The following is a 12,927-nucleotide window of genomic DNA, read 5'->3' as shown; positions in this document are numbered from 1 at the left end:
CACAATCCCTCCCCCATCTTACCACTCCTAAATAAATGCAGTGTTACTGCATTCGTACAAGTACTAAGGGGTCAGCCTAAGTCGGTGCTTCCCAATAAGGGACGACTGTGCTTCCCTGCTGAGGCTGGCGGGTGAAAGGTGGGGTGCATTGCTAGGCACACAAACTGAGAAATTGTTTGGGACTTTTATTTATTTCCCACGTTTTCAAGCATGGAGCAGCAGCCCAAGTTACCTGGGTGATGGGAAAATCAAGTGGAAGCTTCCTTAACCCTTTGAGAATTAGAAAGGTGAGGTAGCCAGAAAGGGGAAGAGGGTTAATTCCCAGGATATAGGTGAGTCTGATGTTACAAGGGGTGCCATTCTTCAGAGCTGGGAAGAGGGCAACTTGCTTGGCATCCCTTGGAGGCCTGCTGCTGGTTCCCTCAACCCAACCTGTAGCTCCTCCTCCCTTGGCAACCCCTTCCCCAACTGAGGTCCTATAACCTAGATATCTGAAGCTGCTCACTCCTCAGACCTAGACCTCTCTACATGCTTGTCCTTCAAGACCCAACTTTTGTCCATGCCAAATACCTTCTGGGGTTCCTAAGCTCAGGACAGAGCTTGAGGCCATGAAGAAAGGGAAAGACTTAGGGAAATTAATTTCTATCACTTATCAGGCATATATAATTGCACACTCTACACCTTGGGTAAACTATCACTTACCTCTTGGAGCCTCATCTATAAAATAGGGATGAAACTATCCATCCGCCTTGTCTTTCTTACAGGATTTTGAAGATCAGCTAGAAAAATGTTGGTTAAAATGTTGAAAATGGGAAATGAAAATGAGAAAGGGATAGTTTATTATGTCATGTATGACTCTCACTTGTGCAGGCCTGGCTTGTAATTTGACCTTTGGGCCCTCTTTGCCTGATTCTGCCATTTAAGTAGCTAGTGTTCTCACCACTTTCAAAATTTCCTCTCCAACTTGAATCCAATTTCTGCCATTTACCTCTTAGAATAATGTTTATGGGCCACATACAAAAGAAAATTGAGAAAAGGAAATGTGCGCATCACAAAATTTTATATTTTGAAATGGAGGCTTTGTTTTCTATTGGAATTTTTTTAAAAAATGGACACAAACCTAGTAATCTGGAGAAATATGCTTCGGGTCCATCTCTGAGTGCTTCAAGTTACACTGGCCTCCTGTACCCTAATGTATGGCTGGTGTGCCCTCCTGAATTCCATTTAGGTTCCTGGAGGGTGGCCACCATCAGCACCTTACAGGGGATCTATTTATAGAACTATAGACTGGGCCTTAAAAACGATTCCAGTCTCATTTTGTAGACAAGAAACATGAGCTAGTGCTAGACATATTGGAAACACTCAATTATTGAATTCGTAAATGTACAGGATACTAGAGTAGAGAGGTCATAAAGATGATCCAATTCAGCTACCATACTTTTAGTAATTATAACAACAGGCACTTATATAGCATTTCTTATGTGCTGAGTATTCTTCTAAGCCCTTCTAATTCTCATAACGACTTCACGATACCATTATTATCACCCTCATCTTAGAGATGGGAAAAATGCGGCTCAGAGAGGTCAGAGAGGAAGTGGGAGATCCAGATTCTGAAGGCTTATGGTCTCACTTCAGAGTCTGTGTTCGTAACCACTGTGCTACACTAACTATGGAAAACCAAGCTCCTGATGTGAGAAATAACTCGCCCAGGTCATACAGCTGGTTGGTGACAGAAGCAGAACCAGAACTCATAGCCACTGACCCCAGTTCATTGCTCTTTCCAATCTGCTTCACTATGTTTATGTCTATATATATCACAGACATGAATTGCACCAGGCCTTCCCCGATATCTCCTCAGAAGCACAGACGTTCTTTTGCTGATGCGTGGGCTTCGTCCCCATTTCTCGGTGGGGAATGTGTACGTTGAAGGATGGGGACAGTAGGCCCTTGATCTCTAACTTCATGACCCAAAAAGTATGAGAACTGCTACTGCTGACCAACTGCAAAGAGTCAGGGAGCCCGCATTGGCCAGCGGGTTAGAATCTGGGCCTTTCACCAACCCCCTCTGTGATAGAGGATTGCATGTGCCAGATGATTTCAGCCAAACCAACTATCTCTGAAATGCACCAAGGCTGTTTTAAAAAGCTTGCAGGTGAGTAGGTTGGTAGGAAACATGGAGTCTCTAAGACAGTCGCTCTCAGACTTACTCTGAGCCCCTGAAAGAGTTTTCTCAGCAGAACATGATGAAATATTAATATATTAATATGCCATATCAAATAGAGTCTAGAATCATAGGCACCAAAGTTTTAGAAAAAAAAAAATATTGTAACAGACTTAAAATTGAGAAAATCCTATCTATTATTATTTTCTTTGAACTGGGACAAGATGATTATTACTCAGTTTTTATGGCAGAACACTGCGATCCAGCTTGTGCAACACCAGCCCCGCTGAGCCGAGTTTGAGAACCACTACTATAAGTAAGATATTCAGAAAAGACCTCCTTATTATCCCAGAGTGGAAAAGAAACAGCAAGACCAGGATCAATTGGAAGGTTTACCCCTGACCAAACAGAAGAAAAAAAGACAGAGAAGGGGGCAGCTGGCATGAGCAGTTTCTATTTCTTCAAGTCCAGCTTGGTCTCAATGACCTTGGTTTTTCTAATACAGGCCACAGTCACAGAGTGATGTATTCTCAACCTCTCATTTCAGGAAGGGGAAATTCCTACAAAGGGGGCATATTATATGTAAATGTAAGTTCCATATAGCTGTTGTGTATCTAGACGACACTATAAATATCCAGTGTTGAAAACACCCTACGTAACAAATGAATGGGCTTCAGTCCCCTGAGCCTTCCCAGGATTGTTTGGGAAACAGTTAAGTGAGCCTCTCTTGCCTACTCCCTTTTACAAATCAAGAATTGCTTTTATAGTACAAATCACCGTTCTCTAAATTTTCTCTCTTAAAGATCAGTTTCTGCATATTGCATTTTCTGAAAATAAGATAGATGTAAAGACAATCCACATTCATTCACTCCAGCAAATATACCCTGTCCACGTCACCATCTCTAACATGACAGCGGCCCCAGACTCTTGGCTTCCTCTAGGTCCCAAGGGTGGGGGAGGCCTTGGCCACTGCCAGTCCCACAACCACTACCACCCACAGGAATGGAATGATTGACTATAAACTCCAGAGGGATCCAAACTTCCATTTCCCATTCCTTAGCTCCCCATCGTTTATTCATTCCCATTCTTTCTACAATATTTATTGAGTGCCTACTATGTGCTAGGTATGGTTCTAGGATACAGTTCTAGATATGGTTCTGAGTAACTGAACTCAGCAGACTGAGTCTCATGAAGCTTGCCTTCTAGTGAGAGGGGACATGAAACAAATGAATAGATGAAAAGATAGTTGATGATAAGTGCAATAATGACAACTGAAATAGGGGATGGATAGGAAGCACTTGGGGGAGAAACCTAGGTTGGGTTTTCCAGAGGCCTCTCTGAGAAAGTAACATTTACATAGAGACCTGAATGACAGGGAATCAGCCATGCAAAGAATCTGAGTAAAGAGCATTCCAGGCAGAAGAGACAGCTCATGGAAAAGTCCTAAGGCAACAGCAACTCACTGTGTTCAAGAAACAGAAAGAAAGTCCATGAAACTGAAGCCCAGTGTGTCAGAGAAAGAAAGTACAAGAGGAGGTCAGAGGGGAAGGCATGCTCTAGCTAGAGCACAGCTCATAGGCCGGGGTAAGGAGTTCGGATTTCATTCAAAGTGTAATGAGAAGCCTCTGGAAGATGTTAAGCTCAGAAGTGGCATGATCTGATTTACAGTTTTAAAAGATCATGTTGGCCTCCTGGTGGAGAATAAAACGGGAGATCAAGAGGTCCAAGAGAAACTACTTAGGAAGCTATTATGGGGGTCCAGGTAGAAAGAGCAATGGCTTGGACAAGGATATAATAATGGGCTGTTGAGGAGGGGAAGGACTTGGGAAATGTTTTGGAGCACTCTAATGACCTGCCTTGGTTCCCTCTGCATGGTTTATCTTTATCAAGTAGTTACGAAAAACTGATAAATATGTATCAAGCGCATACTATATGCCAGGCTCTGTGCTAGGCACTGGAAGTTACAGTCCAGAGGAGACGAACCCCACCTCCTCTTGCCATATTGCCATACAAAGTTCTAGGATGGGGAAGCTATATACTGCCCATCCCAACTCTGCCCCATTTTCAGAGCCAGAGGCACACCCCTCACTCCATGCCGGCACTCTACTCCAGTGCCAACCTGGAGTTGATGGGGTCGGGGAAGTATTTACAGTTGGAGAATTGACGCCATAAAAAAAAAAAAAAAAAAAAAAAGTCCAAAGTCCTCCCAAGATCTCAGAGCAAAGACCGGGGAAGCCCAAACTTTCTACAATGGAGAGAGGGTGCAGCCAGGCACACAATATGAGAGAATATAAGGGAAACCTGTTGGTGCCCACACCATTGCTAGTCCTTCGATGGGTCGATGGGTCGTTGGAGCCCAGCCAGCAAGAGCCCCAGTCAAGTCAGGCTTCCTTAGCCTTCTCCACTACCTCATTCTTCAGTACAAGTCCCCAAGCTCCCTTAGTAGATTTCTGAGTCTGGTTTACCCCCTGGTGGCCCATTTCTGAATCTGCAGCCTGTAATAAATAGCTTTTTCACTGCACACTCACTACTCAATCTACAAACTTCACCCAATTCACATGCTCCCAGAAGCAGTATTGGAAATTCCGGAAATCCTGGTAAGGGCTAGTAATGTCATTGCATTAAAGTAAAAGGCCACATCAGTTTCTGAGCTAGCCCTCCACCTATTGCTAGATTCATCTTTGGTTTATGAGTTCAACTATTTTGAGCACCTACTATGAGCTGATCCCAGGCAACATGTGCAAAGCTGACCCAAGCTCAAATGATCGGGCACTGCCACCAAAGGCTTTTTGAGTCTGGAGCTGGTAGTATAAAGAAGCTAGAGCAGTTTGGAATCCATTTACAGTTGGAGAATTGGAATCCATTCTGCTATCGGGGCAGCAGCCCTGAACCACTCTTTCATGGTTCCCGCTGCCTAATTTTCTTTTTTTTCCTGCCTATTTTTAAGCCTAGTCCTCTGGCCTTTTCATCAGTTCTGTAAGAAAGTTATTCACTATCCTTCCAATAAATGTCTTTTCTGCTCATATTAGTTGGTGACTGTTTTTGTTTTTGCAACCAAGAAAATGACTGGTACATTGGACAGTTGGTCAAGCCTCTGAGCCTTAGTTTCCTCCACAGTGAAAAGGGATGATAACAGTGACTTCCATATGCCAGAGAGTTTTAGTAAATGAGTATATTAATTATCTATTCCTGTATAACAAATTACTACGCATTTAGCATCTTAAAACAACATACATTTATTATCACATAGTTTCTGTTGCTCAGGAGTCTGGGAATGGTTTAGCTTGGCGCTCTGCCTCGGGATCTCACAAAACTGCCATCAAGGTGTCAGCCAGGGCTGCAGTCTCATCTGAGGCTCGAATAAGGAAGGATCAACTCCAAGCTCAAGTAGTTATCGATAGGACTCGGTTCCTGCCGGTTGTTGGACTGAAGACTTTAGCTCCAACACACGGCCCTCTCCAACACGGCAGCTTGTTTCATCAAAGCTATCAAGAGAGAGTCTACTTGCAAGATGGAAGTCACAACCTCTAGTAGCCTAATCACAGAAACATCATCCCATCACTTATACTGTGTTCTATATACTAGAAGCAAGTCACTAGGCCAGCCCACTAGGCAAAGGGAAAGGGTTACCCAATGGCATGAATTTGGGGCTCTCTTGGAGTCAGCCTGCCACAATGAGGGGACCGTTAGTCATCGTTCCAGGCCTTGTTCGAGATCCCACTTCCTTTCTGAGGGCTTTTCCAGTTCCTCCTCAGCCCAAACCCATCAAAATTAGCCTCTCTTACAAATGGGAAAACTTGAAGATGTATTGGATGCCAGATGGGATTATTTTTAATTGTATTAGTAGGGATAATGTTATTTTGATGCTATATAATGTTCTTTTCAAGATATACTACTGAAGTGTTTAGTGGTAGAATATCATGATGCTCAGTTTTCCTTAAAATATTTTAGAGTAGTAAAGAGACACTACTCCCTTTGTTTCTCAGTCTCCCAGACTAAGTGGTTGCCATGGAAACAGTTGCTTTTGTTCTTGCCAAAAATGGTTCAGGAGGCCAGCTTTATATATGTGTGTAAGAGGTGAGAGGGACTAACAGGAATAATATTTAACAAATATCATACTTTCTCATCTCATAAGCTTCAGAAGCCTCCCATTTTAGGGTTGTATTCACAGATACATACAAATTCACTAAAATTCTCTCATCCACCCTTGAACAAAAGAATGTGGGATGGGGATGGTTGTCACTGACTTATAGATACCATCATCAATAAAAAAGAGGTGTTCAGCATACAGCATTTCCCTTTCTGTATTGTGCTTGATTCTTCGGATCAAGAAGAGAAAAGATCCTGGAGAAATCAATTATCCCAGAAATCAATTATCGCCCCGGTCATTGCCAGCCTCATACACAGATGTGGAGGGCAGACACTCACAGCAAGGATCCTCTTTTGTCTTGGTTTTTGACCCAAGTAGGTCTCAAACTGTAGTTCAGGACTTGGGCTTAGGGGAAGGGGAAGGGAAGAGAGGAAAATACTTCAGTCGCTGCTGGGCTTGGCTCAGGCCAGATCCAAGGCTCCACCACTGCAGCAGGAGCAGGAAGCACCTAGTCGCTTCACGCAGTCTTGGCCCCAGGAAAAATGAACGACCACAGCTTTCCTTTGAGCCTCTTCTTTTTGTCCTCCTCACTCTTCCTTCCAGCTCTCCTAATTTCTCTCCTCTTTAAGGTAACATCCTCCCTGATTAAGACAAATGCCATGAATGCCACCTTAACCAAGTGATCAAATTTAACATCACCAAAAAACGGGACAAACTAATGATCATATGCCCCAGGCCATGCACTGAGAAGGATACAATGTCACCTAGGTAATTCTTACCAAAAAACATTTAAACTTAATCTAATCACAAGGAAACAAATTGAGGTGCATTTCTAAAAACAATTGACCCGCAGTCTCCAAAAATATCAATATTATGAAAGAAAAAACCCAGCTAGGAATCTGATAGAGTTTTAAAGAAATTAGAGGGACATAACTAATTTAATGCATGATGCTTGATTGGATCCCAGATTTTTTTTTTTTCAAGTCATAAAGACAATTGGGGAAATTTGAAAGACTATGTGCTGGATAAAAAATGTTGAATTCCCCGAGTGGGATAATGTTTTGTGATTATACAGAAATGCATCTGTTCATGGTAAATACATGATTAAGTATTTAGGAATAAAGTTGATGTCTACAACTAACTCTCAAATGGTTCAGTAAAAAACACATCTAAAGCAAATGTGGAGAAATGTTAACGGCCAGTGAATCTAGGTAAAAGGTATATGCAAGAATATGAATTATTCTTGCAACTTTAACCTTACAGAAAGGTCTAAATTTTTTCAAGATAAAAATTTGGGAAAATGCCAAGCCTTCAGAGTTTCAATGCCAGCAGGGGAATACTCTGAATAAGGAAAGTGCTGGGGGTGGGGGTGTGCAACAGTGAATATTTACCCAATAGGTACCCTGGATGCTGGGTGCCAGCAAAGCAGGGGCACTGAAAACTGTTTATTTAGAAATTGATATTTGACATTTTCTCCAAAATATTAAATTTGTCATGTAAATTTTCAGAATTTTGTTAGGCTTCTTAAAATTTTTTACAGTTGAATTGAATTATTCTTCACTACACAAGGATTGTCATAATCCTTTTAATGCTTAAGGAATCTAAAAGTCTTAATATCTTCTCCCACCCACCAAAGCAGACAAGCTGGGAGCTGAAGGTCAGGGGAACCAGGAAGGCAAAGGGGACCTCACAGCTCTAAAATGCCCTTTGGAGTTGGGTAGCCCGAGTCTGGCAGTCCTGACATGAAACTAGCTGTGGTAAGAATGGAAACTTTATACTTCAGTTTACCCTGGACTGTTTTAGAGGTAATTGTTTATTTTCTTTTTGTTTTTACTTAGTACTAAGTAGTTTTTGTTTGCTTAAGACAAGTGTGAGCCTCTCTCAGCTATATTAAGAAGAACCAAGACAAGGGAATTACATATTGCCTCTCACCCTTAGGCAGAACTCAAGAGAAAGCAGAGCCTTCCAGAGCTGCCCCCTGGGCCAACTTTGTTTTGTAGAAAAGCTATTTGCTCCCTACCCTCCTTCTCTCTTTCCTTCACATCTCCTGCCCTTTCCCTTCTCTGCACCACCCCACAACTACCTTTTCTCCCTCCCAATATGGTGTGACAAACAGATCAGTTTGGGCTGTGAAGTCAAGGAGACCAGTGGATCCCAATGAATTAGAATGAGACATAGACCAACTTCAGAACATATTCTTCCTTTCAAAAAAATACTCATTAATGCCAATAAGGTAGCAGGCACAATTCTAGGTACAGGTGATACAGTGGTAAGTAAAGAAGACAGACAAGGTTCCTGCCTTGATGCAACTTGCATTACAGACCAGGGAAGCGGATAATAAATGAGAAGACAAATGAATAAGTTAAAGACCATAAAATCTGTATTGTAAAATCTAGCTACATATTATATGAATTCAACTATATGACATTCTGGAAAAGGTAAATATATGGAGACAGTACAAAGATCGATGGTTGCTGGGGGCTATGGGGAGAGAAGAATGAACAGGCAGAGCACAGAGGACTTTTAGGGCAGTAAAACTATTCTGTGTACTACTGTAATTGTGGGTATATGTCATACATTTGTCCAAACCCATAGAATGTGCAAAACCACCAGTGAAGCCTAATGCGAACAATGGACTTTGGGTGACTATGATGTGTCAATATATGTTCACAGATTGTAACAAAAGTACCACTCTGGTGGGAGAAGTTAATAGTGGGGGAGGTTATGCACATGAGGGAGTGGAGGCATATGGGAACTCTACACTTTATCCTCAATGTGAATTTAAAAGCACTCTAAAAAATAAAGCCTACTTACAAAAATGGATTGCGGGAAATTAACATGTGATGAAAGGTAACTGGAGGACCTATTTTCAATAAGGTGAAACAGGAAGCCCTCTCTGAGGCTGTTTTCTCAACTATAAAATGAAAGTGGAAGTTTTTGCCTCTGTATAAATATATATGTATTGATATATATGGTAATATATATGTATTGATAATATATATGTATTGACACATTAAGACTTGTAAATGCCCTAAGTATTAAAAAGATTATGATAATCCATGTGTAGTGAAGAATAATTCAACACATACACACACATACATATATATGAAAGTGCCTTTTAGATTACCATGTATCTTCCTATGTGATAAAGTTTGAAACAACACCTATACTGTATTGGTAGACAGCTCTGAAATAGCTCCCAATGATCCCTGCCTTCTAGTATTCAAGTCCTTGTGTGATCCCCACCCTCTGAGTGTGGGCTGGATCTAATGACTTTCTTCTAAGGAATAAAATGCAGCAAGAGTGATGAAAAGTCACTTCCAAAATCACAAAAAGACTGTGACTTCTATCCCCTCTGTCTCTCTGCCTCAGAAATAAGCTGCCCTATTGCGTGCAGCCCCATTGAGAGGTCCATATGACAAGGAACTAATGTATCCAGCAAGGACATAAAGTGAGGTCTTACAGGATGTAACTACCAGATAGAATGTGTGGTCCTTAATTGGGTACTAATTAGGACATATCAACTGTAAAAGACATTTTGGGGCCAATGGGGGAGATATGAATATTGACTAGGATTAGGGAAATATGGATACCATTGACTGAAAAAAAGTAAGTTTAAAATAGTACATTCATTATGATCTCGTTTTGCTAAAAAATCATTTGTGTATGTATGCGTGTGCATAAAAAAGATACGGCCTTCCCTATAACCCAGTAATTCTATTTCTAGGTATACATATTCAAGAGAAATGAGTTCTTATGTCTACCAAATGGCATATGTTCGAAACTGTTCATAGCAATTTTATTCAATTTGAGACAAAATATTGGAATCATCCTAAATGGTCATGAGAATGGATCATCCCAAATGTACAGGAGAATGGATATATTATGGTATATTCTAACAATGGAATACTACACAGCAATAAAAAAGAGCAGACTGCTGATAAATGCAACAAGGATGAATCTAAAAATATAGACTGCTGAAGGAAAGAAGCCAGATACAACAGAATACACATTGTACGATACTTTTTATATGAAGTTCAAGAACAGGCAAATCTAATCTATGGTGATAAGAGCCTGAAGACCCATTAGGTTACCACAGGAGGCTACACACCAACTGTGAAGGAGCACGAGGAAAACCGAGGTGAGGATAATGTTGTACACCTTGCTTTGGATGTGGTTACACAGATACAGATCTACATGCAAAAAAAAAAAAATCAGAGTTGTACATTTAATACTTGTGCATTTTATATAATTGAGTTATATCTCAATTTTTTTAAAAAAACTAAAAAAAAAAAAATCCAGAAAAATTATACCCAGAGTGTTAATGGCAGTAATTTCCAGGTGGTGGGAATGCTATGTTTTGATTTGTTTGGTCTTGTTGTTTATCTGTATTTTCTAATTTTCTACAATCCATAAGTACGGCTTCCGTAATACCAGGCTATTTTTTAAAACACATTCCAATACACGATAATATTATTCCTGCCGCCTCAGGGGAGAATCAAGAAATGTACTTGCTTCATTATTCTTGAAAGAGAGAGAGGTGTGGCCACGCATAAGAGGAAGGAATGAAGTACTAATTTCTGTGGCATCTGGGTGTGGGGACTTCTCAGGGGACATCCTCAGTGCAGAGCACATAGAAGGTCAGAGTGGTCCACACGGTTCAATGGAACGAACTCAGGAGGCAGAATCTGAAGAGCTGGGTCAAATCCAGATCCCACCATGGACTGACTGTGGCCTTTGAAAAGTCTTTTAACCTCTGAAATGGAAAGGGTTAGTCACAGGGCACGGGCTAAAACCCAGGTCATGACTCTGGTTCTCTCCACTACATGCTGCTTCTCTGTTTATGCAGCTCTTACCACCAATAATAACAACTAACGTTCACATAGCCATTTCCATTTTCTGAAACACAGATGTTCCTGTTGAGTTCTCACAGAATCTCTTGGTAAGCAAGCACTGTTCTTTCTCTTTATTAAAGGTAAGAAAACTTAGTTGCTGAGATAAATGACTTTGCCCACAACTAGTAAGTGATAAAAATAAGACTTGCCTTCTAGTTTTCAAAATCCAAATCCTGTGCTCTTTACACCTGGCCAGATGGTCTATCCAAGACCCTGACACTTAACTGCAACCTCCTTAGCCTGCACTTGGCTCCCAACAGCTTTATAGTTCTCTTACCTTCTCAGCAGGACGTCATTTCCCTGGAAGGGACAGAGGACTCTGCACAGAGCATCCTTGAATGACTTAATGCCTTATACCAATAAGGCATTAAGAGCCAGATTCCTTCTGGTTCTGTGTAACCCCAGAGGCGTAGGGGAGTTCAGACCTCAAATGCTGGGCAGTCACTGGGCTCAAGGGTCTTTCAGTCTTCCCAGCCTGGTTCCAGGGGTGGCTGCCAGCTCCCTCTGCCCTCCTGACCCACAACAAAGAGCCACACTCTTCACTGGCCCTCTTCCCTCCTTTCCCAGGAGGCTTTCCCCTAGGCCTGAGTCCTTATTTCCCTATATAGTCCTGCCTCTCCCTAACACCCCCTACCCGGCCTCACCCACCTCACAGCTGATGAAGGAGCAGTGAAAAGCAGAGCGAAAGGCAATGGTGGGCCCAAGGGGCAGCAGCAATGAGCAGCTAGCACTACACTCTTTTCAATAATTCATTGCCAGGGAGGCTGCAGGCACCATGACCTCATTCTAAGCTAGAGATGGCTACCACAGCTCAGATCCTTAAATTGAGCCAGAAGGACAGAGAAGGACCCCAACACAGGAAACACAGAGCCTCACCCCCATTCACTCTAGCTGTACTACAGGGTCAGGTGAGCCTTCGCAGGTCACCTTCAGCATCTTGTCAGACAACTTTCCCATCTCCTAAAGGATAACCAAGTCCCTTTTGTCCCAAACTTCTGGAAGCCCTAGGGTGCTTCAACTTCCCTACTTGGGGAACATTTCCCTAAAGAGCTCCACCCCTTAGGCCTGTAATCTGAGTCAAACATCTCAGAAACACCCCCATCACCCGCGCCCTGTTCCCCACCCACCACCCCACCTCTTTTCAACCCTAGTTTCCCTGGCTTGTAAACATGTGGGAGTAGAGGAAGGACTGGAACTGACCCCTCAGTAAGGCAACGCCCTCACAGTGCTGTGTGTGATTCAGTCCTAAAGTGTTAAGAGTTTGGCAAGAGTGAAGGAGAGAAGGCCAAAAAGTCTAGGCCAGCCCCTTTCTCCAGGCCTTCCTTGGGATCCTGCCGCTAATACCCTTCCTCCACCTGGGGTAGACCTAGAGTTCTGCTCCTGTCCCATCCTCATTCCTTATTCCAATCCACTCTGGAGAAATGGAATCACCCATCATGTGCAATGAACCAGGAGGGAAAACTTAGATCTAAGACTGAAATAAACATATATCAAGCACCTACTATATGCCAGGCTGAGCCAGACTCTGGGCAGCAAGAGAATGAGTCAAGCACCTCAGCTCTCTCACCTTCCCTCCTTCCCCGATACCAGAGAACTCCCAATCCACAGAGCGGTCACACTGTCTGCCCAGAACAGGCAAGAATTTGTTCTTAAAGCTATAGCTGAGAGCCTAGTGCCTCCAAAGAGACCTGGTGTGAGAAGGAAGGTACAATCTTGCTGGGCACTGTCAGCAAGAAACTCTTCAGGCGTATTTATAGCAAATGCTGCGTCAGGGGATGGAG

The sequence above is a fragment of the Rousettus aegyptiacus genome, unplaced genomic scaffold (assembly GCF_014176215.1).
Source record: "Rousettus aegyptiacus isolate mRouAeg1 unplaced genomic scaffold, mRouAeg1.p scaffold_m13_p_2, whole genome shotgun sequence".
Classification (NCBI taxonomy): domain Eukaryota; kingdom Metazoa; phylum Chordata; class Mammalia; order Chiroptera; family Pteropodidae; genus Rousettus; species Rousettus aegyptiacus.
The sequence above is the reverse complement of the archived record's forward strand: the minus strand, read 5'-3'. Positions refer to the sequence as shown.